General features: G+C 41.8%; 1 long non-coding RNA gene across 1 annotated transcript in view; it reads left to right on the forward strand.

Annotated features, from left to right (window-relative positions):
• Positions 1–25,457, forward strand: part of LOC309792452 — a 50,820-nt gene extending 25,363 nt beyond the window's left edge. Inside the window, exons 2-3 of the long non-coding RNA XR_014291719.1 lie at positions 20,794–20,959; positions 25,248–25,457. This is a non-coding gene — a long non-coding RNA (uncharacterized lncRNA). The remainder of the gene's footprint in view (positions 1–20,793; positions 20,960–25,247) is intronic.
• The last annotated feature ends 2,206 nt before the right edge of the window (positions 25,458–27,663 follow it).

Below are 27,663 nucleotides of genomic sequence, written 5' to 3' on the forward strand. Positions count from 1 at the left end.
GCTGTTGGATTCTGTTTGCTAGTATTTTGTTGAGGATTTTTGCATCTATGTTCATCAGTGATATTGGCCTGTAGTTTTCTTTCTTTGTGACATCTTTGCCTGGTTTTGGTATCAAGGTGATGGTGGCCTCGTAGAATGAGTTTGGGAGTGTTCCTCCCTCTGCTGTATTTTGGAAGAGTTTCAGAAGGATAGGTGTTAGCTCTTCTCTAAATGCTTGATAGAATTCGCCTGTGAAGCCATCTGGTCCTGGGCTTTTGTTTGTTGGAAGATTTTTTATCACAGTCTCAATTTCAGTGCTTGTGATTGGTCTGTTCATATTTTCTATTTCTTCCTGATTCAGTCTTGGCAGGTTGTGCATTTCTAAGAATTTGTCCATTTCTTCCAGGTTGTCCATTTTATTGGCATAGAGTTGCTTATAGTAATCTCTCATGATCTTTTGTATTTCTGCAGTGTCAGTTGTTACTTCTCCTTTTTCATTTCGAATTCTATTGATTTGAGTCTTCTCCCTTTTTTTCTTGATGAGTCTGGCTAATGGTTTATCAATTTTGTTTATCTTCTCAAAGAACCAGCTTTTAGTTTGATTGATCTTTGCTATCATTTCCTTCATTTCTTTTTCATTTATTTCTGATCTGATTTTTATGATTTCTTTCCTTCTGCTAACTTTGGGATGTTTTTGTTCTTCTTTCTCTAATTGCTTTAGGTGCAAGGTTAGGTTGTTTATTCGAGATGTTTCCTGTTTCTTAAGGTGGGATTGTATTGCTATAAACTTCCCTCTTAGAACTGCTTTTGCTGCATCCCATAGGTTTTGGGTCGTCGTGTCTCCATTGTCATTTGTTTCTAGGTATTTTTTAATTTCCTCTTTGATTTCTTCAGTTATTACTTCGTTATTAAGTAGTGTATTGTTTAGCCTCCATGTGTTTGTATTTTTTACAGCTCTTTTCCTGTAATTGATATCTAGTCTCATAGCATTGTGGTCGGAAAAGATACTTGATACAATTTCAATTTTCTTAAATTTACCAAGGCTTGATTTGTGACCCAAGATATGATCTATCCTGGAGAATGTTCCATGAGCACTTGAGAAAAATGTGTATTCTGTTGTTTTTGGATGGAATGTCCTATAAATATCAATTAAGTCCATCTTGTTTAATGTATCATTTAAAGCTTGTGTTTCCTTATTTATTTTCATTTTGGATGATCTGTCCATTGGTGAAAGTGGGGTGTTAAAGTCCCCTACTATGAGTGTGTTACTGTCGATTTCTCCTTTTATGGCTGTTAGTATTTGCCTTATGTATTGAGGTGCTCCTATGTTTGGTGCATAAATATTTACAATTGTTATATCTTCTTCTTGGATCGATCCCTTGATCATTATGTAGTGTCCTTCTTTGTCTCTTCTAGTAGTCTTTACTTTAAAGTCTATTTTGTCTGATATGAGAATTGCTACTCCAGCTTTCTTTTGGTTTCCATTTGCATGGAATATCTTTTTCCATCCCCTTACTTTCAGTCTGTATGTGTCTCTAGGTCTGAAGTGGGTCTCTTGTAGACAGCATATATATGGGTCTTGTTTTTGTATCCATTCAGCCAATCTGTGTCTTTTGGTGGGAGCATTTAGTCCATTTACATTTAAGGTAATTATTGATATGTATGTTCCTGTTCCCATTTTCTTAATTGTTTTGGGTTCGTTATTGTAGGTCTTTTCCTTCTGTTGTGTTTCTTGCCTAGAGAAGTTCCTTTAGCATTTGTTGTAAAGCTGGTTTGGTGGTGCTGAACTCTCTCAGCTTTTGCTTGTCTGTAAACGTTTTAATTTCTCCATCAAATCTGAATGAGATCCTTGCTGGGTAGAGTAATCTTGGTTGCAGGTTTTTCTCCTTCATCACTTTAATTATGTCCTGCCACTCCCTTCTGGCTTGTAGAGTTTCTGCTGAGAGATCAGCTGTTATCCTAATGGGGATTCCCTTGTGTGTTATTTGTTGTTTTTGCCTTGCTGCTTTTAATATGATTTCTTTGTGTTTAATTTTTGACAGTTTGATTAATATGTGTCTTGGCGTATTTCTCCTTGGATTTATTCTGTATGGGACTCTCTGTGCCTCCTGGACTTGATTAACTATTTCCTTTCCCATATTAGGGAAGTTTTCAACTATAATCTCTTCAAATATTTTCTCAGTCCCTTTCTTTTTCTCTTCTTCTTCTGGAACCCCTATAATTCGAATGTTGGTGCGTTTAATGTTGTCCCAGAGGTCTCTGAGACTCTCCTCTGTTCTTTTCATTCTTTTTTCTTTATTTTGCTCTGCAGCAGTTATTTCCACTATTTTATCTTCCACCTCACTTATCTGTTCTTCTGCCTCAGTTATTCTGCTATTGATCCCATCTAGAGTATTTTTCATTTCATTTATTGTGTTTTTAATCGATGCTTGATTCATCTTTAGTTCTTCTAGGTCCTTGTTAACTGTTTCTTGCATTTTGTCTATTCTATTTCCAAGATTTTGGATCTGGGAAATAGAATCTTGGATCATCTTTACCATCATTATTCTGAATTCTTTTTCAGGTAGACTGCCTATTACCTCTTCATTTGTTAGGTCTGGTGGGTTTTTATCTTGCTCCTTCTCCTGCTGTGTGTTTTTCTGTCTTCTCATTTTGCTTATGTTACTGTGTTTGGGGTCTCCTTTTTGCAGGCTGCAGGTTCGTAGTTCCCGTTGTTTTTGGTGTCTGTCCCCAGTGGCTAAGGTTGGTTTAGTGGGTTGTGTAGGCTTCCTGGTGGAGGGTACTAGTGCCTGTGCTCTGGTGGATGAGGCTGGATCTTGTCTTTCTGGTGGGCAGGTCCACGTCTGGTGGTGTGTTTTGGGGTGTCTGCGGACTTTTTATGATTTTAGGCCACCTCTCTGCTAATGGGTGGCGTTGTGTTCCTGTCTTGCTAGTTGTTTGGCATAGGGTGTCCAGCACTGTAGCTTGCTGGTCGTTGAGTGAAGCTGGGTGCTGGTGTTGAGATGGAGATCTCTGGAAGATTTTTGCCGTTTGATATTATGTGGAGCTGGGAGGTCTCTTGTGGACCAGTGTCCTGAAGTTGGCTCTCCCACCTCAGAGGCACAGCACTGACTCCTGGCTCCTCAAGTTGGGATGATGTGTTGTCTATTCATGTATTCCACAGATGCAGGGTACATCAAGTTGATTGTGGAGCTTTAATCCGCTGCTTCTGAGGCTGCTGGGAGAGGTTTCCCTTTCTCTTCTTTGTTCTCACAGCTCCTGGGTCTCAGCTTTGGATTTGGCCCCGCCTCTGCGTGTAGGTCGCCGGAGGGCGTCTGTTCTTCGCTCAGACAGGACAGGGTTAAAGGAGCAGCCTCTTCGGGGACTCTGGCTCACTCAGGCCGGGCAGGAGGGAGGGGCACGGAGTGCGGGGCGAGCCTGCAGCGGCAGAGTTCGGCGTGACGTTGCACCAGCCCGAGGAGCGCCGTGCGTTCTCCCAGGGAAGCCGCCCCTGGATCCCGGGACCCCGGCAGTGGCGGGCTGCACAGGCTCCCGGAAGGGCGGTGTGGACAGTGACCTGCGCTCGCACACAGGCTTCTTGGCGGCGGCAGCAGCAGCCCCAGCGTCCCGCGCCCGTCACTGAGCTCCGCGCTTTCAGTCGTGACTTGCGCCCGTCTGTGGAGCCCCTTTAAGCAGCGCTCTTAATCCCCTCTCCTCGCGCACCAGGAAACCAAGAGGGAAGAAAAAGTCTCTTGCCTCTTCGGCAGCTCCAGAGTTTTCCCGGACTCCCTGCCGGCTAGCTGTGGCACATTAGCCCCCTTCAGGCTGAGTTCTCGCCGCCAGCCCCAGTCCTCTCCCTGCTCTCTGACCGAAGCCCGAGCCTCAGCTTCCAGCGCCACCCACCCTGGCGGGCGAGCAGACAAAGCCTCTCGGGCTGGTGAGTGCCGCTCGGCACCGATCCTCTGTGCGGGAATCTCTCCGCTTTGCCCTACCCAGGTATGTGGGGAGTTTCTTGCCTTTTGGGAGGTCTGGGGTCTTCTGCCAGCATTCAGTAGGTGTTCTGTAGGAGTTGTTCCACGTGTAGCTGTATTTCTGGTGTATCCGTGGGGAGGAAGGTGATCTCTGCGTCTTACTCTTCCGCCATCTTACCCGGAAGTCCAGTGCAATCCATGACTCTTTTTGAAGTATGGTTTTCTCAGGGTATATGCCCAGTAGTGGAATTGCTGGGTCGTATGGATGTTCTATTTTTAGTTTTTTAAGGAACCTCAATATTATTCTCCATAGTGACTGCATCAGTTTACATTCCCACCAACAGTGCAAGAAGGTTCCCTTTTCTCCACACCCTTTCCAGCATTTACTGTTTATAGATTTTTCGATGATGGCCATTCTGACCGGTGTGAGGTGGTACCTCACTGTAGTTTTGATTTGCATTTCTCTAATGATTAGTGACGTTGAGCATCCTTTCATGTGTTTGTTGGCAATCTGTATATCTTCTTTGGGAAACTTTTTTTAGGTCTTCTGCCCATTTTTGTATTGGGTTGTTTTTTATTTTTTGATATTGAGCTGCATGAAATGCTTGTATATTTTGGAGATTAATCCTTTGTGATTTGCTTCATTTGCAAATATTTTCTCCCATTCTGAGGGTTATCTTTTTGTCTTGTTTATGTTTTCCTTTGCTGTGCAAAAGCTTTTAAGTTTCCTTAGGTCCCATTTGTATATTTTTGCTTTTATTTCCATTTCTCTAGGAGGTGGGTCAAAAAGGATCTTGCTGTGATTTATGCCAAAGACTATTTTTTCTATGTTTTCTTCTAAGAGTTTTCATAGTGTTTGCCCTTACATTAAGGTCCTTAATCCATTTTGACTTTATTTTTGTGTATGGTGTTAGGAAGTGTTCTAATTTCATTCTTTTACATGTAGCTGTCCAGTTTTCCCAGCACCACTTATGGAAGAGGCTCTCTTTCCTCCATTGTATATTCTTGCCTCCTTTATAAAAGATAAGGTGATCATATGTGTGTGGGTTTATCTCTGGGCTTTTTATCCTGTTCCATTGACCTATATTTCTGTTTTTCTGCCAGTACCATACTGTCTTGATTACGGTAGCTTTGTAGTATGGTCTGAAGTCTGGGACCCTGATTCCTCCAGCTGCATTTTTCTTTCTCAAGATAGCTTTGGCTATTCAGGGTCTTTTGTGTTTCCATACAAATTGTGAAATTTTTTGTTTTACTTCTGTGAAAAGTGCCATTGGTATTTTGATTGGGATTGCATTGAATCTGTAGATTGCTTTGGGTAGTAGAGTCATTTTCACAATGTTGATTCTTCCAATCCAAGAACATGGTATATCTCTCCATCTGTTTGTATCATTTTTAATTTCTTTGATCAGTTTCTTAGTTTTCTGCATACAGGTCTTCTGTCTTCTTAGGAAACTTTATTCCGACATATTTTCTTCTTTCTGTTGCAGTGGTGAATGGGAGTGTTTCCTTAATTTCTCTTTCAGATTTTTCATCATTAATGTATAGGAATGCACGAGATTTCTGTGCATTAATTTTGTATCCTGCTACTTAACCAAATGAATTGATTAGCTCTAGTAGTTTTCTGGTAGCATCTTTAGGATTCTTTATGTATAGTGTCATGTCATCTGCAAACAGTGACAGCTTTACTTCTTTTCCAATTTGGATTCCTTTTGTTTCTTTTTCTTCTGATTGCTGTGGCTAAAACTTACAAAACTATGTTGAATAATAGTGGTGAGAGTGGGCATCCTTGTCTTCTTCCTGATTTTAGAGAAAATGGTTTCAGTTTCTCACCATTGAGAATGATGTTGGCTGTGGGTTTGTCATATATGACCTTTATTATGTTGAGGTAATTTCCCTCTATGCCTGCTTTCTGGAGAGTTTTTATCATAAATTGGTGTTGAATTTTCTTGAAAGCTTTTTCTGCGTGTATTGAGATGATCTTATGGTTTTTATCCTTCAGTTTGTTAATATGGTGTATCACATTGATTTGCATATATTGAAGAATCCTTGCATTCCTGGGATAAACCCCACTTGATCATGGTGTATGATCCTTTTAATGTGCTGTTGGATTCTGCTTGCTAGTATTTTGTTGAGGATTTTTGCATCTATGTTCATCAGTGATATTGGTCTGTAGTTTTCTTTTTCTGTGACACCTTTGTCTGGTTTTGGTATCAAGGTGATGGTGGCCTCATAGAATGAGTTTGGGAGTCTTCTTCCCTCTGCTATATTTTGGAAGAGTTTGAGAAAGATAGGTGTTAGCTCTTCTCTAAATGTTTGATAGAATTCACCTGTGAAGCCATCTGGTCCTGAGCTTTTGTTTGTTGGAAGATTTTTAATCACAGTCTCAGTTTCAGTGCTTGTGATTGGTCTGTTTGTACCAGGAATAGAAAACAGTCTTGGAAGGTTGTACTTTTCTAAGAATTTGTCCATATCTTCCAGGTTGTCCATTTTATTGGCATATAGTTGCTTGTAGTAATTTCTCATGAGTCTTTGTATTTCTGCACTGTCAGTTGTTACTTCTGCTTTTTCATCTCTAATTCTGTTGACCTGAGTCTTCTCCCATTTTTTCTTGATGAGTCTGGCTAATGGTTTATCAATTTTGTTTATCTTCTCAAAGAACCCGCTTTTAGTTTTATTGATCTTTGCTATTGTTTCCTTCATTTCTGTTTCATTCATTTCTGATCTGATTTTTATGATTTCTTTCCTTATGCTAACCTGGGTTTTTGTTTTTGTTTTTGTTTTTCTGTCTTTAATTGCTTTAGGTATAAGGTTAGGTTGTTTATTTGAGATGTTTCTTGTTTCTTGAGGTAGGATTGTATTGCTGTAAATTTCCCTCTTAGAACTGCTTTTGCTGCATCCTATAGGTTTTGGATCATTGTGTTTTCATTGTCATTTGTTTCTAGGTATTTTTTGATTTTGACTTCTTCAGCGTTCTCTTGGTTATTTAGTAGCATATTGTTTCACCTCCATATGTTTGTATTTTTTACAGTTTTTTTCCCCTGTAATTGATATCTAGTTTCATAGTGTTGTGGTCAGAAAAGATACTTGATACGATTTCAATTTTCTTTAATTTACCAAGGCTTGATTTGTGACCCAAGATATGATCTATCCTGGAGAATGTTCCATGAGCACTTGAGAAGAAAGTGTATTCTGTTATTTTTGGATGGAATGTCCTATACATATCAATTAAGTCCATCATGTTTAATGTATCATTTAACACTTGTGTTTCTTTATTTTCATTTTGGATGATCTGTCCATTGGTGAAAGTGGGGTGTTAAAGTCCCCTACTATGATTGTGTTACTGTAGATTTCCCCTTTTATGGCTGTTAGCATTTGTCTTATGTACTGAGGTGCTCCTATGTTGAGCGCATAAATATTTACAATTGTTATATCTTCTTGGATCGATCCCTTGATCATTATGTAGTGTCCTTCTGTGTCTCTTGTAATAGTCTTTATTTTAAAGTCAATTTTGTCTGTTATGAGAATTGCTACTCCAGCTTTCTTTTGATTTCCATTTGCATGGCATAGCTTTTTCCATCCCCTCACTTTCAGTCTGTATATGTCCCTAGGTGTGAAGTGGGTCTCTTGTAGACAGCATATATACAGGTCTTGTTTTTCTGTCCATTAAGCCAGTCTATGTCTTTTGGTTGGAGCATTTAATCCATTTACATTTAAGGTAATTATTGATATGTATTTCCTATTACCATTTTCTTAATTGTTTTGGGTTTGCCTTTGTAGGTCTTTTCCTTCTCTTGTATTTCCTGCCTAGAGAGGTTCCTTTAGCATTTGTTGTAAAGCTGGTTTGGTGGTGCTGAATTCTCTTAACTTTTGCTTGTCTGTAAACGTTTTAATTTCTCCATCAAGTCTGAATGAGATCCTTGCTGGTAGAGTAATCTTGGTTTTAGGTTTTCCCCTTTCATCCATTTAAATATGTCCTGCCAGTCCCTTCTGGCTTGCAAAGTTTCTGCTGAAAGATCAGCTGTTAACCTTATGGGGATTCCCTTGTATGTTATTTGTTGCTTTTCCCTTGCTGCTTTTAATATTTTTTCTTTGTATTTAATTTTTGATAGTTTGATTAATATATGTCTTGGCATGTTTCTCCTTGGATTTATCCTTTGTGGGACTCTCTGCACTTCCTGGACTTGATTGGCTATTTCTTTTTTCATGTTAGGGAAGTTTTCAACTATAATATCTTCAAATATTTTCTCAGACCCTTTTTTTTTTCTTTTCTTCTTCTGGGACCCCTATAATTCAAATGTTGGTGCATTTAATGTTGTCTCAGAGGTCTCTGAGACTGTCCTTCATTCTTTTTTCTTTATTCTGCTCTGCAGTAGTTATTTCCACTCTTTCATCTTCCAGGTCACCTATCCATTCTTCTACCTCAGTTATTCTGCTCTTGATTCCTTGTAGGGAATTTTTAATTTCATTTATTGTGTTGTTCATTGTTGTTTGCTCTTTAGTTTTTCTAGGTCCTTGTTAAATGTTTCTTTTATTTTCTCCATTCTATTTCCAAGATTTTGGATCATCTTTACTATCATTACTCTGAATTTTCTTTCAGGTAGACTGCCTGTTTCCTCTTCATTTGTTTGGTCTGGTGGGTTTTTACCTTTCTCCTTCATCTGCTGCATATTTCTGTCTTCTCATTTTGCTTAACTTACTGTGTTTGGGGTCTCCTTTTCACAGGCTTCAGTTTTGTAGTCCCTGTTGTTTTTGGTGTCTGCCCCCATTGGGTAAGGTTGGTTCAGTGGGTTGTGGAGGGTACTGGTGTCTGTGTTCTGGTGGGTGGGGCTGGATCTTGTCTTTCTGGTGGGCAGGGGTGCGTCTGGTGGTGTGTTTTGGGGTGTCTGTGAACTGAGTATGATTTTAGGCAGCCTCTCTGCTAATGGGTGGGGTTGTGTTCCTGTCTTGCTAGCTGTTTGGCACGGGGCTTCTAGCACTGGAGCTTGCTGGTTGTTGGGTGGAGCTGGGTCTTAGTGTTGAGATGGAGATCTCTTGGAGAGCTCTCACCGACTGGTATTTCATGGGCCTGGGAGGTCTCTGGTGGTCCAGTGTCCTGAACTCAGCTCTCCCACCTCAGAGGCTCAGGCCTGACACCAGGCTGGAGTGCCAAGACCCTGTCAGCCATGTGGCTCAGAAGAAAAGGGAGAAAAAAAGAAAGAAATAAAAAAAATAAAAAATAGATAAATATAAAGAAAAGAAAAAGAAGAGAATTAAAATAAAAAATAATAAAATAATTAAAATAAAAAAGTAGTAAAAAAAAAAAGGGCACCCAAACCAATTAACAAATCCACCAGTGATAACAAACGCCAAAAACTATACTAATATAAACAAAAATCAGAAACAAATCAGTCACAGACAGCAAACCCCAAGTCTAAAGTTGGTGCCAAAGTCCACCGCCTCAATTTTGGGTTGATTCACTGTGTATTCAGGTATTCCACAGATTCAGGGTACATCAAGTTCATTGTGGGGATTTAATCTGCTGCTCCTGGGGCTGCACAGAGAAACTTCCCTTTCTCTTCTTTGTTCACACAGCTCCTGGGGTTCAGCTTTGGTTTTGGCCCGACCTCTGCATGTAGGTTGCCCTCAAGCTTCTGTTCCCACCCAGACAGGATGGGTTTAAAGCAGTGGTTGATTTGGGGGCTCAGGCTCACTCATGCCATGGGGAGGGAGGGTTATGGTAGTTATAATTGGAATGCAGGGCGAGCCTGTGGCAGCAGAGGCTGGAGTAACGTTGCAAGAGCCTGAAGTGTGCCATGTGTTTTCCCGGGGAATTTGTCCCTGGATCACGGGACCCTGGCAGTGGTGGGCTGCACAGGCTCCCGGGGTGGGTATGGGTAACGACCTGTGTTTGCACACAGGATTCTTGGGGGCTGCAGCAGCAGCATTAGGGTTTCATGCCCATCTCTGGTGTCTGAGCTGATAGCCATGGCTCACGCCCATCTCTGGAACACATTTAGGCAGTGTTCTGCCCTCTGTGGGTAGACAGGGAAGGAATCCCCTCTCCTTTTGCACCCTGAAACAATGGTCTCTTGCCTCTTAGGTAGGTCCAGAGCTTTTACTGGACTCCCTCCCAGCTAGCTGTTGTGTACTAGCCCCCTTCAGCTTTTGTTCACTTAGCCAACCCCAGTCCTCTCCCTGGGATCTGACCTCCGAAGACCGAGCCTCAGCTCCCAGCCCTCACCCATCCTGGCGGGTGAGCAGACAAGCCTCTCGGGCTTGTGAATGCTGGTTGGCACTGATCCTCTGTGCGAGAATCTCTCTGCTTTGCCCTCTGCACCCCTGTTGCTGTGCTCTCCTCCGTGGCTCTGAAGCTTCCTCCTCACCAACCCCCATCTCTGCCAGTGAAGGGGCTTCCTAGTGTGTGGAAACTTTTTCTCCTTCACAGCTCTCTTCCAGAGGTGTAAGTCCTGTCCCTATTCTTTTGTCTCTGTTTTTTCTTTTTTCTTTTGCCCTACCCAGGTATGTGGGGATTTTCTTGCCTTTTGGGACATCTGAGGTCTTCTGCCAGCATTCAGTAGGTGTTCTGTAGGAGTTGTTCCACATGTAGGTGTAATTTTGATATATTTGTGGAGAGGAAGGTGATGTCCATGTCTTATTCTTCCCCCATCTTGAAGTCCCCCCCGCCATGCTAATTCTTCTATCAAATGAAAGCTGTCTTAAAGTATCCTGGTTTCTTGCAATAATGGCATACATCCTTAGGAGTACCAAGAAAGCCTTCAAATTTTGGTTTGGTGGACAATTATTTCAGCTGAAAGTTTGAGTTGAGCCACTTGGATCTGAGAATCCATGGCTCTGGTAGCTTTCTCTTTAGATTTTTGGGCAACAGCCTGAGAAAGCTGTGCAACTAGAGTAGCACATTCACGAGGTCTCAGAATAACTCATGTTAAGGAATGTTGTTTAACTAAGGTACTTAAAGTATCTTTTAACCCTCTTGTAAAGGTAGAGTTAAATAGACTGACATTAAGGACCTGACAGATGGAACCGCCAGAGTTTTGGATTTTTCAAAATAGCCGTAACCAGACACTTTCATCAGGCTCATGCATTGTTGAATAACACACCAGTCAACAGACTTAGGAAATAGTTGAGAATTTGTGGAGATCTTTAGCCAACTTTTAAACATCTGCTTGTCCCCTTGTGCCCACTCTAAAAAAATCATCAGTAGGATCTTTCCAGTCAATAGCTTCCATCCCTACTTTAGACATAAGCTCTCCCACAAGCAGATGTATTAGTTGATATAAATCCGAGTAGGCAGGCTGATATGTTTCAGTGAGGAGATCAGATTGTCTTGGACAGTCAATGGAATCCTCTTAATATTGGGAAGTCCTTAGCAATACAAGTAATTCTGCCTTAGTCCAAGGGGTATATGATTGTTTTGGTGCCATCCTCACTGGACCTGGCTTTAAATGGGGCAGTCATTACTGGAGGGCGATGTGGCTAGCCTTCTGTGTGGGATCAATTTCGGTGTTATCAAAGGAAGTTCAGGAAGACGGATAACAAGGAGAGCCTTGTGGTGGAGACTGAGAGGAACAGCAAGGAGCAGAGGGAGGCAGGGAGGGAGGGCTCTCAGAAGCCTTAGAGGATTTTTCTAATTTGCAAATCCTTTGAGATAATTGAGTTAGTTTCTCTGAGGGAAGCAATAGTAGATTCACTATTTTGTTTGGAGCCCTCAAAATTCCTGCTGAAATATACCTTGCATTCTTCTTGTGGTGTTCTGTAGCTTTTTTTCCCAAATGAGCGTGCAAATAAACTCTCTTAGGAATCTCAAATGAGCAGCAAGTGGGCCAACAGTTTCAAGTTGTCATGGGTGATCTTAGTCCAAAGCAACAAATTGAGAAGAGGAGGGCCTGTAAGTTGTAAACATAAGATGAGCCAGAGTCCTGGACGGCAGCTGCCCATAAGCAGTGCCCTTAGAAACCAAACTCCCTGTAACTGAGTACTCTCGAAGATGAAGGATTCCCTTTCCAGATAAACTCAGCAACAGAGGTCACCCAAATGAAGGCTTAGAACCTTAACCAAAATGGGAGGCTTGGACCAAGATGACCTACCCCTATGACCCAAAGCCACCAAGGAAATGATGGAGCAAAAGGGACTGTTGTAGGTACCTCACTTGTGTCTGGGGCAGCCCTTGGAGGTAGAGGTGAGTCACTTAGACTTGGTGGTGTCAGAAGCGGGAGCCAAACAGTCAGAATCGAGGCACTCATCAAAATGTGCCTTGATAAGCAGGATCAAGTCTTCAAAGAACAAAGATTTTTTGGAGCCTTAGGAACTACAGGAGACACAAATACCAGATGATCTCATTATATGTGGAATCTTAAAAAGAAAAAAAAAGTTCATAGAGAACAGATGGGTGTTTTGCCAGCAGTGAGGGTCAGGGGTAAGTGTAGGCAAAACAGCTGAAGAAAGTCGAGGTACAAACTTGGAGTTATAAGTCATGAGGATGCAATGTACAGCATGACAACTGTACTTAATACTGTATTGCATACTTGAAAGTTACTAAAAGAGTAAACCTTAGTCACCATCACAAGAAAATTTTGTAACTATGTATAGTGACTAGATGAATTATAATGATTATTTCACAACACTCATATTGAATCATTATGCTGTACATCTGAAACTATAACATTGTACATTATTAATACCACAGTACACAGGAAGGAAAGACAGGAAGAAAGGTTAAACCTTGACCACAGGGGGAGCTTTTCAAGGATGGGGTGACTGATGATACACACAGGAACCTTCTAGGGACAATAGAGAAACACATTTACCAGAAGGAGGGTTTTCTCTTGAAGTCAGAAATGGTCCACTCTACCTTTCTCAATCATTTGGCTGACACTTGGAGGGTGGCCTAATTACTGCATCCCAGGGTGGTTTTTGTTCTACTCTGGAATGTCTCCCACTCTTGTCTTGCCTGAAGGTAAAAGCGAAGTTCACAACCTAACGTTGAGTGGTGTTAACACGCAATGGTCCACACTGCACTATTTACTGTGGAAATTAAACCAGTCTTTCCTGGGAGAAACTAGTACTTCAGGAGGAACCACAACTCCACGAGGCAGTGCTGGATGACAAGATTCTCTCATGGACAGCTTCTGAGCCAGTTAGCAAACAATACCCAAACCTCAGGGCTCTACAACAGACTGTCCGTTCTCATCCTCACAGGTCTGGAGGTTGGTGGGAGCAGTTCTGTGCATGTGCGCTCCTCTGAGACCCAAGTATGTTTAATGGTCAAGTTCCACTGAGGATTTCCAAACAGGGAGGTGCTTTGTTGGGTTTGCCCTGTTATTTCTTCATCTGCTCTATGGGAGTGAGCAGTCCAACTACACAAAGCAGTCAGATTTGAGCAAGGAGGAACTTGATGGCACCATACAAGAGAGGAGCCACATCCAAAAGAACTATGTAGTTATGAACCTTTTCTAGAAATAACCCTCGATCTTGCTCACTGCAATGTTGTTTTTGCAATTTGCCTGGACAGGAAAACATTCCCTCTTTTCCACTTTCGGTTGCATCAGGACCAGGTCAGGTACTCTATTTAGAGTGAACTGAAATCCAATCTCTTCTTGTATATTAACCCAGGGACAGATGCCTGGCAACTTAAAGCAAGTGCCAATGTGTTTAAGTGGTTCCCTCTTACTTAAGGGATCATAAGGAAGGGGCTTGCCAGTGACACAGTTTCCACACCCCCTCATCTACCACAGGTTGCTCCTACCTTGGGAGAATAACTATGCCTCCCTTCCTGCAGGAATGGTCAGCTGAGCCGTTCCAGCCTGCTCGAGTTCATATTTATTCCTTTCAGTTTCTCTGACGTTCTTTCTGTGAAGGAATAAACTAGAGATTGATTGAGGGGACCATCAATTCAAGGGCCAAGTTATCCCAGGCTGTGAGTCTGAAAAGAAGCCATTATAGGGAAAATGTGGGTTCTGTCTGGTTTTGTACCACAACTGGTCTAGTCAAGGATGGAAAGTGGGATAAGAGAAGAGATTTCACCTCAGTTATCTGTTTTTGTTTATCTGGAAGTGATAATCCATTTCTGAAGGATAGTTTCATTGTGTAAAGAATTTTTGTTTGAAAATCTTTTTCAGCATTTTGGACATGTGGTTCTAGTGCCCTCTTGTATCTATGATCTCTGAGAAATAGGTTGTTAATCTTATAGAGGCTCCCTTGTAGGAGAAGCACTGCTCTTCTCTTGCTCTTTTCAAGGTTATGATCTCTGAGATATAGGTTATTAATCTTATAGAGGCTCCCTTGTAGGAGAAGCACTGCTCTCCTCTTGCTCTTTTCAAGGTTCTGTCTTTAAACAGGTGGACTATGATGAGTCTACCTGTAGATCAAGTTTATCCAGTTTTGGAGGTGATTGAACTTCTTGGTTGTGTCAAATGTTTGGTCATCTTGGGAAGTTTACAGCCATTTCTTCAAATATTCTTCTCTCCTTCTTGGACTACCATTATGTATATGCTGGAATACTCGATGCTTATATTCATAAGTGTCTGAGGCTCTGTTAATTTCTTATTTTCCCAGACTATAACCTCGATCAACCTATCTTCAAGTTTGCTGATTCATTCTTCTACCAGCTCATGCCTGCTATTGTGTCCCAAAAGTGAATTTGTTATACTTTTCAACACCAGAATTTATATAGTTCATTAAAAATCATTTCTATTGACTTTCTCTAATTGATATGACATTTGTTCTCATGTTCCTTTACATATGATTTCTTTTACCTCTTTGAAAGTATTTAAAATAACTCACTTAAGTTTTTTTTTATGGTAATTACAAACCTGGATTTCCTCAGGACAGTGTCTACTGACTAAATTTTCCCCTGTGTATGAGAATATTTATTTGTATGCCTCAATTTTGTTAAATTGGATATTTTAAATGATGGACAGATCTGGAGATCAGATTCCTTTACCCCCAGGGTTTGTTTTCCTGGCTTTTCTGACTGATTATGCAAGATCTTAATTCTGCATGTTCAGCCATTTAACTGTTATCTTAATCATCTAACGATTGACAGCTGTTTCCTTAAATGCTTTGGACCAACAAGTCTTCCAGTCGTGGATGAAATGCTGTGTATGTGGGGCACAACTTTAATTATCTGGCAGTTGTAACTCTGCCTTAGCCTTTACTCTCCACTGTGAGAGCCTCAAGGTCAGCAAGAAGTAAGAGATTAGGGATTTCTTGGATCTTTTTTTGGTGTGTGCACAGCTATGCACCTATATGTGGCTTTCTGAAGTCCCAGAAATAATGCTGGAGCTTTTTTCAAAGCCCATATGAACATCTCCTTCCTTTCTTTCCAAGTTTTTTTTTCTTTTTTTCCCCTATCATCCTCTTATCTCTTAACACAGATGTAGCATTACCAGATGGGTCAAAAATTTTTTTTTGATAAGAACATTGGGAATAGTACTCTTTTCAGTGATCCACCTCTAAGTAAGGTCAACTAAAGCCAATCTCAGAATAGGGCTTTTACTGGGTAGTGCTAGACAGGTCAAATTGTCCTAATTTCAGGGCAAGGGATTATTATGAAGATCCAGACTCAATTTGCCCCTACAAAGGCTGATAGGCTGACATTTTTTGCAGTTACAATGGTTGTGAGGCTGTTGGTTTTCAAGTCTACTGTGGAATTGGAGAGAAGACTGGAAAAAGACAAGTTAGAATGCCAAAAAGCTCACTGTTCTTAGTAATTATTAGGTACATTTTTTTCTGGAATAAACACTTTGGATTGTTGCAAGCATCTGGTTAACTTCCAGAATACTGGAAAAATTAACTGACAGTTTTGTCATTTTGCTCACTGCTTTTATGTAGGAAGATCTTTAGAGATCCTTACTCTACCATTCTGGAAGTGCTTATTCCACTGTGCTCACATTATTGGGGAAAATTCTTACAAAACTATTTTGCTTTGACTTCTGATCGCAGGTCTCTGTGTGTAGGGATTGTGTGTTGCACATCATGAGACCATACTGGATAGAGCCTTGTGGATGTTTTGCTCTTGCCTACTTGACATCTCTATTCCTTTGTCTCAATAAGGGGTTCTTTTCCGTCCTAGAGTACTTGGGATGCTCAAGGTGATGTTTCTCATTATACAGTTGCCACCTGGAAAAGTTAGCTCTTCAACTTGCCCCAGACAATTATCACTGGAACTAGATTACATGGGGAATATTGACTGTTGCCTCAGGGCACTGTCTTCTCCTCAGGGTTCTGAAACACTTGGCTCTCTGCTCTGAGGAGGCTGTGATGTCTCAAGGGGTAGCATCGTACATTCACATGGAGGAAGCAAAGGACTGAATGCAGAAAGTTTGTAACTAGGTATCCTCTGCAATTCTTTAAATGGATGCTTTTGGCAGAAGTAAGGTTGTTCCAGACAGGCTGGGGACAGTGCCTCAGATTGTGGACATCAACACCTTCTCTGAGAAGGTGGGGGACCAATCCAAGATCTACGGAGCAGACAGCTCTGAAACTATTCCTGCCACCATAGTACCATGTGCTGAGCTTAACTTAAGTGAGGCACAATTATGAGCCAGAAATGCTTCCACTGAGAATGTAACCAGTGGACATAGTACTTGCTCTTGGTCCTCAGTGATAAGATCGCTGTGCTTCTGAGGTGCTCTGTGCTCTGGCTAACCCACAGAGGGAGGCAGATCAGAGCTTGGACAGTTGGCATCACAAGGGGTTGAAGTTGCTCTTCAGCACCATGAGATGAGATGTCTGAGGTTGAAAGTGGCTCCTCATTTTGATTCTGAATTCCATTCTTCCTCAGAAATCAGAGCTGCAAAACGAGTCTTACTCAGTTGGGAGCTGTCTCAATGATGACTTTTTGCAGCTCCTATCAACGGAGCACCCATCAGGGCTGCTTGAAATGGGGAATGTGCAGTATGCCTGACGCTGAGCATCACTCTGAGACTTTGAAAGGGCTGAAAAACAGATTGAATCAGGAGCTCGCAGTGGGTTGCAGGCAGCAGGCATGTTGCTGTCCTCCAGGCTGTGCCCAAAACAAGTGGGCACAAAGAATGTGGCATGGATCATGCCTAGCCTCTGCCACTCATTCATCCCAGAAGAATGTCAAACCTCTTAGGCTTTCCTTTCAGAGAAAGAGGGATGGGCTCTGTACCTATGGAGTAAGGCTATGATGATTCCATAGCTGAAGTCCCAACATCCATCTTTTTATGACGGTGGCTTTTCCTCTCCTACAAATAGATTCTTCAGATTAAGTACTGCCTCCATTTCTACTTCCCAGTAGTACCTGACAAAAAATGTCTCAGAACTCTGATAATGGGATAATATTTTACTTTCACTGGACTCTAAGTATTGTTTTACTTAAGTCTCATGTGTTTTAAATCTGCTATAAGATGCATGTGCATTGTTTAATGATCTCTAATTAGATCTGCCTTAGATGATGAGATTTTGTAAGTCATATGTTGAAAGAAATCTACAACTCATTTTTTTTTCATTGGGATAAAATGGCTGCTCATGTATTAGGTTTCTAGACCTGCATGATTAGTTTAATGTCAACTGGTGGTACACACCTCACTTTCTTAGTTCATGGGGAGAAATATAATCTGAGAATTTAACTTTTTAAATTTATTATTTGAACAATATCCTTCTCTCTGGGTTCTAGAACAGTATTTATTTGATTTGAGCATTTTCTGCTTTTTTTGGTGGGAAGAGTGTAATTCTTCTAACATTCTTCCAACTCTTTCAACTCTCATCCTCTGTAGTGATACCTGGTTTCTTGTGTGCTTTCTTCCCACTGAAAACAGGGTTGAATCAGTGAGAAAAGAGCAACATGTTCTTAAAACCCTCTTCTGCTTGCGGTCCTTGGCAGAATCTAATCCAGGAGTGTGGTTGAACCTGATTCTCTCCTGACTCTCTAACGGTAATGTTTCAAATAATTTTAATTGGACTTTTGCCTACAGGGATGTATGCATATGGGTGAGGGAGGGGCAGGTTGGGACCCTCATCATCCAAGCCCCTACTGGGTAAGCCTAGGTCCTCCTTTCATTCTTATCATCCTGACAATCCTGATCCTTTGATCTCAAAGTTCCTTCTCTTCCCAGAGTACTTGAGATCATCCAGGTGAGGTTTTTGACCTTCTTGCTTCTATGGAAGAGTGTTTTTGTATCTCTTACCCCAGGCAAGACCCAATGGATGTTGATTACATGCACAATGTTTATTTTGGCCTGGCTCATCAGGGTCACCTCCCACACCTCTGGCTCTCAGACTCAGGGTGTTTGGGTTTCTTCCCTTTGGTGTGCTGAAGGGCTGAAGTCAGGAACACATTGATGTGAGTCTGAGTTTTCTCCCAATGTGTCAGGCTGTTCTCCAGACTCTCAGCTGAACCTGGAGCTGCAAACCAGGTTGCCTGGAGAACTTGTCACGGCTTGTCCTCTTTATGGAACCTGGACTCTGACATTCCTTAGTGTGGTCAGTGGTTTGAGGGAAAACTGAGTGGAAATCAAGATAGGAATTCATCTTGTAATCCTGCTGTAATGTTAGAGTTAAATAAATTGACAGTGTTAAATAAACTGGCAGCATTATCTGTCAGGTCCTTAGTGTCAGAAATTTGAAAATTTTTTCAAAATCGCTGTAATGATCATAGACTCTTTCATCAGGCTGTTGATGCATTTTTGAATAACATGCCAGTCATTATGACTAAGAAATAGAATGGGAATTTGTGGAGATTATTAGCCAACGTTTGAACATCTGCTTGTCCCCCTGTGCCTACTCTAGAAATATCACCAGTAAGATCTTTCCAATCAACATATTCCATCCGTTCTTTAATATATCTGCTTGTGTGTGAGGTTCTGTCTAATGATATAAATCTGAATAGCCAGGCTGATATGTTTCAGGGAGGAGGCCAAATTGTCTGGCAAACTCAATGGAATCCTCTTCAACATTGGGAAGTCCTTAGCATATAATTCTGCCTTAGTCCAAGGGGTGTATGTGATTGTTTTGGGGCCATCCTCACTGGACCTGGCTTTAAAAGGGGCTGTCATTACAGGAGGGCAATATGACTAGCCTTCTGTAGGGGGGGGTCAATCTCAGTGTTATAAAAAGTTCAGAGACAGATGGACAGCAAGGAGGAGAGCCTTGTGATGGACACTGAGAGGAAAAGGAAGAAGCAGAGGAAGCCAAGGAGAGAGAGCTCTCAGAAGCCTCAGAGGATTTTTCCAATTTGGAAATCCTTTGAGATCATTGCGAGTTGGTTTCTCTGAGAGAAGCAATAGTGGATTCACTATTATGTTTGGAGGCCTGAAAATACCAGTTGAAATATGATTTGCATTCTTTTTGTCCTGTTCTAAACCTTTTCTCCAATTGAACATGCAAATAAACTCATTTAAAAGTCTCAAATGAGCCGAAAGTGGGCAAACAGTTTCAAGTTGTCATAGGTGATTTAAATCCAAAGCAACAAATTTACAAGAGGAGGGCCTGTAGGTTTTAAACCTAAGATGAGTGACTTCTGCACAGCAGTTGCCCTTTGGCAGTGCCCTTAGAAACCAAACTCCCCATAAGGGAGTACTTACCACAATGAAGGATTCCCTTTCCAGATAAAGCCTGCAACAGAGGATACCCAAGTAAAGGCATTTAGTACCTCTGCCAAAATGGGAGTCTGGGACCATGAGTAAGTCATGACCCAAATCACAAAGAAATGACAGAGTCCAAGGGACTCTTATAGGGGAATTATTCCCATTTGGGGCTGCTCTGGAGGTAGAAGTGAGTCACTTTGGTTCCTGCTTCTAACAATCAGATTCAAGTCTGCAAAAAACAGAGAGTTTTATTTGGAGCCCTGGGAACTACAATTTGGGCAACAAAAATACCATATGATCTCACTTATATCTGAAATCTTAAAAAAACAGATGGGTGTTTTGCTAAAGGCGAGGTATGGTATAGGCAGAATGGCTGAAGAAAGACAAAAGGTACAAACTTCCAGTTATCAAATAAGATGTGAGGATGTAATGTACAGCATGGCAACTATACTTCATACTTTATTACATATTTGAAAGTTGCTAAGAGTAAACTGTAAAGTTATCACAAGAAAAAAATTCTGTAACTATATATAGTGACCGGTGTTAACTAGACTTACTGTGATCATTTCACAATACATACGAATATTGAATTATTATGCTGTACATCTGAAAATAATATTGCATGTTAATTATACCAAATACTTGGGAGGAAAGGAGGGAAAACCTTGATAACAGGGTGGGGCCCTTCAAGGGTAGGGTGACCCATAATACATACAGGAATCTTCTAGGAACAATAGGGAAAGACATTTACCAGAAGGAGAGTTTTCTCTTGAAGTCAGATATGGTCAACTCCACCTTTCTCAATCATTTGGCTGACACTGGAGTGTGGCCTAGTTACTGCATCCCAGGTGTTCTTTGTTCTACTCTGGAATGTGTCTTACTCTCTTGTCTTGCCCAAAGGTAAAACTAAGTTCACAACCAAATGTTGTGTGGTATTAACAAAATTAACAGAATCAGCTGCACTGCACTATTTACTATGGAAATTTTATTACCTTATGCTGAGAGTTTTGCTATCTCCTCCTGCCTCTCATGGGAAGTTGCAGCTGGTCATAATCTTCTGGTAGAATCTCAAAACTTGAGGGTACATCTACAGACACTTCTCAGCCTATCACTGCTCCAGGTTGTGTATGTTGGTGGGGAGAGAAGAGTTATCTCATCTGCCTTTGTATTCCAGGACCGTGCTCATGAATTCAACCCTGGCTGTAGAGTCCCTGGGGAGGGTCAAGTTAGACAGCTCACTTGTATTCAAGTGTAATCCTTTGTTTCTACAAAGTGATGCATTTTTCAGCAAGTTTATTTCTTTTTTTCTCTCATAGAAAGAAAACCAGCGAAAATGCCTAGTGGAACCTATCACTTATCCAATAGTAGATCCTCAGAGTAGCATTTTCAAGTGAAAGCCTCCTACTTTATTGAGGAAAAACCTTACCATCCTGGATGTCATCTTGGGAAATCCACCAGTCTTCTAAGTAACTAAAACAACAGGTAACTATTTACATGAAAAACAAAGCTTGATAGTCAGTGTTATATGACCAATAATCCTCGTTTATTCCCAGAATAAATACTTTAAGTGGATGTACAAAATGAAAAACTAAAATGGTCATGTTTTTCAGAAGAATCCATTTCTGTGTAAAACTTGTCTGTTTAGCTGCCAATTCCATCCTGGATACATAGGTGAAAGAATGCTGTAGGCTCCCACCTGGTTTCTAGAGAATATGAAGTTTGGCAGTAAAGTCCAGAGGGCTTCTGTGCCAGGCTGTCTTGTCCAGGAGTTGTTTGTTTTGGGTGCCCACCTGACTTCCTTTAAACCCATCCTTCCAGGGAGAAACTAGTACTTGAAGATGAACCACAACTCCATGCAGCAGTGCTGAATGACTCAAAAGCTGTCTGTGAGAGAATCTTGTCAGCCAGCACCCAAACCTCAGGGGTCTACAACGGGAACTCTTTGTTCTAGTCCTCACAGGTCTGGGGGTCAGTGGAAGCAGCTCTGTGCGTGTGCACTCCTCTGAGACTCAAATATGTTTAATGACCAAATTCCACTGAGGATTTCCAAACAGGGAGGTGCTTTGTTGGGTTTGCCCTGTTATTTCTTCATCTGCTCTATGGGAGTGAGCAGTCCAACTACACGAAGCAGTCAGACTTTGAGCAAGGAGGAACTTGATGGTCCCATACAAGAGAGGAGCCACATCCAAAAGAACTTTTTAGTTATGAAGCTTTTCTACAAATGACCCTCAGTCTTGCTCACTGTAATCCTGTTTTTTCAATTTGCCTGGACAGAAAAACGTCCCTTTTTTTTTCACTTCGATTGCATCAGGACCAAGTGCAGGCACTCTAAATAGAGTCAACTAAAACCGAATCTCTTCTTGTGTATTGACTCAGATGTCTGACTACTTAGAGCAAGTGCCAAAGTGCTTAAGTGTCTCTCTCTTACTTGAAAGGATCATAAGGAAGGGGCGTGCAAATGAAACAGTTTTCCACACCACGTTGTCTACCACAACTAGCACCTCTCTTGAGAGGAGAATAACTATGCCTCCTCTCCTGCAGGAATGGTCAGCAGAGACAGTCCAGCCTGCTTGAGTTCATGTTCATTCCTCTCAGTTTCTCTGGCATTCCTTTCTGTGAAAGAATAAACTAGAGATTGAGGGGATGATCAATTTGAGAGCTAAGTTATCCCATGCTGTGAGTCTGAAAAGAAGCCATTATTGGGAAAATGTGGGCTCTAGAATTACCCTGTTTTGTAACACAACTGGTCTAGTCAAGGATGGGAAAGTGGGACAAGAGAAGGGATTGTCACTTCAGCTTTTGTTCATCTGGAAGTGTATTAATTTATGTTTGAAGGATAGTGTCATTGGGTAAGGAATTCATGAAAGTCATTTTCCTTCAACATTTTCAATGAGCTTCTAATGCCTTCTGGTCTCCATGGTGTCTGAGAAATCAGCCATTAATCTTATTGAGGCTCCTTTGTATGTGATGAGCTGCTTTTCTCTTGATACTTTCAATGTTCTTTCAGCAGTTGGCCTGTGATGTGTCTAGTTGTGAGTTTATCCTACTTTGGAGTTCATTGAGCTTCTTGGATGTGTCAAAGGTTTGATCAGTTTGGGAGGTTTACAGCCATTTCTTCGAATATTTTTTCTGCTCTTTTCTCTCTATCCTCTCCTTCTTGGACTACCATTATGTTCATGTTGGTATGCTTGATGCTGATATTCACAGATGTCTGAGGCTCTGTTAGTTTCTTTCTGTTCAGACTAATCTCAATCAACTCATCTCCAAGTTAGTAGATATGGGCTGGTGGAAGAATGAATCTGCAATTGAGCTTTTCAAGTGAACTTGTTTTTGCATCTTTCAACTCCAGAATTTCCATATGATTCTTTAAAAACTTCTATTGATATTTTCTACTTGATGAGACATTGTTCTCATACTTCAGTTTTACATATGATTTCCTTTACTTTTTGAATGTATTTAAAATAGGTGATTTAAGTTTCTTTTACAGTAAGTAGAACATCTAAGTTTCCTCAGGGACAGTGTCTACTGATTTGAATTTTTCCCGGTGTATGGGCCTGTTTGTTTTGTTTTTTGGCATGCCTCAATTTGTTGTTAAATTGGATATTTAAAATGGGCAACTATGGACATTACTGGCAACTCTGGAGATTAGATTCCTCTAATCCAGGCTTTGTTGTTGCTGATTGTTTAGTGACTTTTCTGAGTAATTCTGCAAGGTCATAATTCAGTGGCTTAATTGGTAAGCCACTGAACTCTCTGCTCAGTTACCTTAATCACTTAACAATTAAAACAGCTAGTTCCTTAAACGTTTTGGACCAATAAGTCTTCCAGTTGTGGATGAAGTGCTGTGTATGTGAGACACACCTTTAATTATCTGGCAGTTGTAACTCTACCTTAACCTTTACTCTCTACTGTGAGAGTCTCAAGGTTGGCAAGAAGTAGGAGATTAGGGCTTTATTAGGTCTTTCCTGGGTATGTGCACAGCCATGTACCTGTGTGTGGCCTTCTGAAGTCCCAGAAATATTCTGGAGCTTTTCAAAGTACCCTATGAATATCTCCTTCCAGTCTTTCAAGTTTGTGATTAGCCTCTGAAAACACTCATGGCTGAATCAGGGAAGAGAAAAACATGTTCTTAAGTCCCTTCTCTTGCTTGCAGTCCTTGGCAGAACCTAACCTGGGTGTGTGGTTGTGTCATCAGTGTTAACTCCCACACCTCTGGCTCTCAGACTCAGGGTGTTTGGTTTTCTTCCCTTTGTGGTGAAGGCCTGAAGTCAGGAACCCATTGATTTGAGTCTGAGTTTTCTCCCAATGGATCAGGCTGTTCTCCAGCCCCTCAGCTAATCTCAGGTGAAGCTGCAATCCAATCGCCTGGAGGACTTGGTACAGGTATGTGCCCCCTATGGAACCCTGGCTCTGACATTCTTTAATGCAGTGAGTGGGTTGAGGGACTGCTGAGTGAATGTCAAGCTAGGAATGCTCATTGCTTGATGTTCTTGTGCAGAAACAGATTCTGTAGCCTATTGGCCACCAGAAGTTATGTGCCATGTGATGGTGCTAGGTGCCCACGCAACTTAATGAGCAGGCATTTTTGTCTTGTAGTGTTTTCTAGATGAGCAGATGGGTTCCTCATTAAAGTGCCTCCATCTGAAAATCAGTTGTACCTCTCTTGAGTAGTAGCAGCTTGCATTATTTCAGGAGAGATTTTTTTGTTAAAGGTTTTCTGATCCTGGAGGCATCTGGTATGTTTCAGGAGTGACTAGATCAGAAACACAGAAATGAAAGATATTTCATTTCTTTCCCATTTTTTGTTCTCACAGTAGCCAAGAACCTGACATGTATTCCTAGGTCCAGTGAGGATAAAGCAACCGTGATTTACAAGTGAATTTGGATCAAAATCTGCAAACTAATAAGGATGATACTTTATGCTGATAGTTATAAATTACTTTCCAAGCAACTGACCACCTGCAACTCTCACAAAGTTCTCTCTAACCCAGAGGATCAGATGAGCTGCCCAATGCACAGCAGGCCCCCTGCCCAGTGCCATGGAGGGGACCCTACAACTCAAATGTGAGAAGCTCTTGAGCATTTATCTTAAATCTTGGCAGGGACATGTGAGGGTTCAAAACGAAAGCACTGTCATATTAACTTGTTTCTGCTTTCCTTATATAATCATTCAGGACAGCGACAACCCAAGGGATTATTAAAATGCTGTTTCCCTCAAATCCAGACTCAAGTCTTTCCTCTCTTGATGCTCAGAAATGTGTGAGACTTTCGGGTCTGACTGATGGGTCCTCTGGGGTAATTGCCTCTCAGCCCTTATCTGCACAATGTAGTTGAGCTCATTGAGCTTGGTCCCCTGGACTCTCCTGACCCAGAACACGAGTGCAACCCCTGTGTGTGGCTCTCGGAATTGCATACCTTGGTACACTGAGGAGGACCTTCTTATGGGCATGGCACATGGGGCTCTGATTCCTGGGCTGAGCGCTAAATCTGACCTGATATTCCCAGCTTAGTGTCCAGTCTTGATATCTTTCCTGATGGGGCTCAAATGCTGCTTTTATGGCCACAAGAATTACCAATCTCATCCAATGTATAAGAATTTTATACAGAACTAGGCTTTGCCAAAGTAGGGGGCCTTGAGCATCTTTCACTGTGCACTTCACCTTAAGTCCAATCAAATGCCCTTCTCTTGCATATAGTCAAGAGAACTATTGAGTTTCCGCCTGACTTGCATGGAGGATGCTGAGTTGTATATTCGGGGTTCTATTTGCAGACGGTCCTGCAGTGTGGGCTCTATGCAGGGAAATGATGGGTCAGCAGCAGCTGGTCAGCACCACCAAGAGCACTGCAGCTGCCTCAACAATAGCCCTCAGAGAACCCAGCTCCAGAGCATAAGCTGCTACCCAGGGAGGAATTGCATGGTAACCAGATGCTGTCAAAGAAGATTCCTGAGTCCTGCTTTATCTGGTGAAAGAGGCAGCAACTCCAGGTGAGAGGTGTAAATCTGTCCCATCATCATCTAAGAACATTCTCCTCTGAGAGTTTTTCTAGCTTGGACATTAATCATTTCCAGACGGTTCTTTGGAGGCCCCAGTGGTCAGCAGTCACTTAAAATACTTAAAAGCAAGCATCTCCCTTCAGAAGAGTTGAGATATTACAGCTCCAATACCATACTACATATAAGTCATGACAGTCCTGTGGATCTGAAGAATGCCCTCATTCACTAAGCCATGGCAACACATGCTAGAACCTCCCAAGGGGTGGGTGGATGCTTGGAGTCACGTGACGGGAGCATCCTTTGGAATCCTGAAAGTCACTGCCCAGCCCAGTGAGCAGCTCTGCAGTGAGAGGCACTTCAAGTTTCACTTTAGTATTTTCATCAAGGTGCCACACTTGTGCAGGATCATTGCTTAACCTGGACCTTGCAAACTACTCAGCAGCCTAGTTCCAGAGACTGAAATATGAAGTCCACTTGTCACAGGCTGCCTGCACTGTCATCCTGCCCCCAACCCACCTCTGACCTTTATTCTCTCTGGTCTGGGGAAGCAACTGCATGTGGACAGTCCTGGAGCCAAACTCTTCTATGTTTGGACAAGGAACAGCTGTCTTGTCAGTTTTAGCAGGGTGGTCCATGACCCCCATCCTTATGTGACCCCTGGATTGTGGAGCAGATCATGGACTCTCCTAGGCACAGCTCACCTTGTGAGGGGCAGAGGTCATTCTTGGAGGTGACAGACTTAAATCAGCTCTGGCATTTTCTGAGAGTGGTCACGTGGGTGCTGCATTTGGGGAATTCACCCAGAGGAAGTGAAGGTCTGAATACAGGAAGCACAGAGTGGAAACTTCTGCCTTTCTTTGATGTCTTTGGTACCAACTGAAATGTGTCCCAAAAAGTCTGGGACAGTACTGATCTTGGTTACCACTAGCACCTTCTCTGGGCAGGAAGGCTTCAGTGTTCCAAGGAGCAGGTTTCGGAGTTGATCCTATCACCCCAGTGTTTGCCCCACAGCCAGACAGCCCAGGATTCTAAGTGTGAGCTGGTGGTACCTTCCATGATGGGCAAACAGCTGCCAGTTTTGCTTTCCGGGGCTTCCACTTTTTGGTTGTGATTTCAAGGTGTCTTTGAGGAGGTAGTTAGGGAGCCTGGACCACGGCTGCCCTAGGAGAGGACAGCGAAGACTCAGGGCTGTTTTTCAGGGCACAGTAAGAAACTTATCACCTCTTCTGGAAGCTCTGATGATTCATAGCTCCTGTGAAGCAGGTACCTTGTGGTTCACTCTGAAAGGCAAGTCCTCTCTCATTCTCTTTGTGGGGGAAGTAGAGAAATAGACCAGAAGTATTAGACAATGTACTTAGTTGTCAGGGAAGAGAGCCCTTTAGAGGAATTTGTCTTTTTCTATTCTTGTGAATAATTTGTTACATGAGTGGTGTGTTTCTAGATGAACTGGTAGTAGAATCCTACAAGGAAGTTATCTGGGCCCACATAATTCTTTTGGGGAGGGTTTCAATTGTGTATTTAGTTCCTTTCATAGAAATACTGAATATTTGATATTTATTGTATATAAGTTTTAATAATTTAAATGTCAAATGCATAGGTATAAATGCCTTGAAAGACTCAAATTGAACACTCTTCATACCTTCATTTGTAGGTTGGGATGCTAGGAAGATATGTTGCTATGAGGCTTTCAAATATTTGAAATAAACTTTAGTGAGCTAGTACGGATTCCTTTGAACATAGAACCTGAAATACCAATGTTGGACAGGCACTGTATTAACTTCCTATTGCTTGTGTAACTAAATGACCACTGGGTTAGGGGCCTAAGTGAAGACAAATTTTATCTTAGAATTCTGAAGATCAAGAGTTTGACACGGGCCTCTCTTGGGTAAAGTCAAGGTATTGGCAGGTTTGCATCTTTTTTGGTGGTGGCAGGGGACAGTTTGTTTCCCTGCCTTATCCGCTTTCTAGAGGCCCCCAGAAGTTGCTGGCTTGCGGCCTCTTCTTTCATCTTCAGATTCTTGACCCTCTTTCAACTTCAGAGTTGGCAGTGAATATTGAAATCTGACTCTCACTCACCTTATTTCACTCTTGTGAATACATTGGGCCCATGGTGCATAATCCAGGATAATTTCCTTGGTTTAAGGTCAGCTGATTAGCAAAATTAATTTCCTCTTCTGACTAACTCCCTCTT

The sequence above is a fragment of the Mesoplodon mirus genome, assembly GCF_964341445.2.
Source record: "Mesoplodon mirus genome assembly, chromosome: 2".
NCBI lineage: Eukaryota > Metazoa > Chordata > Mammalia > Artiodactyla > Ziphiidae > Mesoplodon > Mesoplodon mirus.